This window comes from Phoca vitulina, unplaced genomic scaffold, assembly GCF_004348235.1.
Source record: "Phoca vitulina isolate PV1807 unplaced genomic scaffold, GSC_HSeal_1.0 scaffold106, whole genome shotgun sequence".
NCBI classification, from domain to species: domain Eukaryota; kingdom Metazoa; phylum Chordata; class Mammalia; order Carnivora; family Phocidae; genus Phoca; species Phoca vitulina.
This window is the reverse complement of record NW_022589809.1, coordinates 1,175,727-1,177,634: the sequence shown is the minus strand read 5'-3', so window position 1 is coordinate 1,177,634 and position 1,908 is coordinate 1,175,727.

Below are 1,908 nucleotides of genomic sequence, written 5' to 3'. Positions count from 1 at the left end.
GGGAAGGAGGGGCCGACCGGAGGGGTGGGGGGGCTCCAGGCAGGGTCGACCCCTTGGGGTGTTGCCACCGCCGGAGGTGGCTTTGGCGGGTCGCTGCCCCCAACCCCGACCTAGCCCTGGCTGGTGGCTGCACACCCCCAAGTCCTGGGTCCTGGGGGAGCGGACAGATGAGGGAAGTGAGCCTGGGCCCCCACAGGAGGGCAGGAAAGCAGTTGTGCAGGTGTAGACGCACGCTGGGACAGTCTGGCCGCTCATCCCCGTGTGTGCACGCGCCTGGGCAGTGCAGGGGCGAGGGGCGACAACTTGCTGATTCTAATCTCCCCTCCAGGAGGCCCCAACCCCTCTGCTGTCCTTTCCACCAGAAGGACGGAGGGTTTCTTTCATTTTAGGACATGGAGTCACAGAATGTTTAAAACTTTAATTAAAAATTTTAGGAAAACACAGGAAAGCAATGGATCCCATACTAACACCTTTTAGGGTGGTTGCTGTATCTGTTGTCCTGTCTTGTCTGGGAGGAAGAATGTTTGTGTTGTTTGAGCAAACCCCCGACACCCCTGCACTCACCTCCACCTGCTGCTTCCTGTAGGGCAGGAAATACCTGGAGCCTGCCGGTTGCAGTGACAGCAGACCGAGTATCCGGAAAAAACACTGCGTGTATTTTGCATGCGTTGGGAGCCCAACGCCAAGGAACTAGCCGGCTTGTTAAATGGTAGAAGGCTTTTCGGAACATAAGGTGTACACCTGACTTAGTAGGGGAAACGGAGGGGAGCAATGGCCTCTATGGGTCCAACAAGCAGGTCCGTTTAGGAAAGGCAAGTGGGTTTTGAGGAGAACGGGAGGTAAGAAAGCTTGTGACCCTGTTTGTCTGTACGGCTATGAGTGGTCCATCTCCTTCGGGTGGGAAACCGCTCCCAGAGGGGTTTAGGGCAGCCTCATTTCCCAGACTTGCTTTTAGTCTAACAAGAAAGCTCCCAGGAGGCTTTCTTTTGCATCTGTTGAATCTTAAGTGTCTTTATCTTAAAATAATGTGGCTATTTTGGGGTCTGGAGTGGCCCCCGCACTTCCCACGCATCTCCAAAACTGTGTTTCTTGCATAACCACCACACAGAGTAACTCCTTGTTTTATCTGCCCTCTGGTCGTTACCCAGAGTCCACCTGTTATCTCAACAGTGGCTGTTAAAAAAGTTGGTTTGAATCAGGATCCAAACAAGGTGATGAGGTCTTTTAGGACTTTAGGTTGGTACTGTTCCTGTTCTTTTTCTTACATATTTTTCCTCATCCTCCATCATCTAAATGCCAGTGACTGCAGGCCTCAGGGCAGGTGCCCTATGAGTCTGTTACCTTGCTTCTTTAGAGTGTTCCTGATGTTATCCCTCCATCCTGGGAATGCCTTGCCAAGGGAGGTTTGCTTTATTTTTTTAAAAGATTTTATTTATGTATTTGAGAGAGAACACGTGAGAAGAGGGGAGGTGCAGAGAGGAGAGGGAGAAGCAGACTCTGTTGAGCAGGGAGCCCGATGCGGGGCTCGATCCCAGGACTCTGGGATCACGACCTGAGCCGAAGGCAGACGCTTAACCAACTGAGCCACCCAGGTTCCCCTAGGGAGGTTTGCTTTAGAGCTGAGTTTTGCACCAGGACTACACAGTAGGATCCCCCCCATCTTGCCCCGGGATTTTTTTTTAAGTAGACTCCATTCCCAGGGGCTCTAAATCATGACCCTGGGATCAAGACCCTAGCTGAGATCAAGACTCAGATGCTCAACCAACTGAGCCACCGAGGCGCCCCAGCCCCCGGGAAGCTTTAAACAACCCTGTGTGGGGGCAGCTCAGAATCTCTACGGAGGGGCCTGGCACCGCTATTTGTAAAGCTCTCAGAAAGCATCTCACTGTAAGAACAAACAATGAAAAG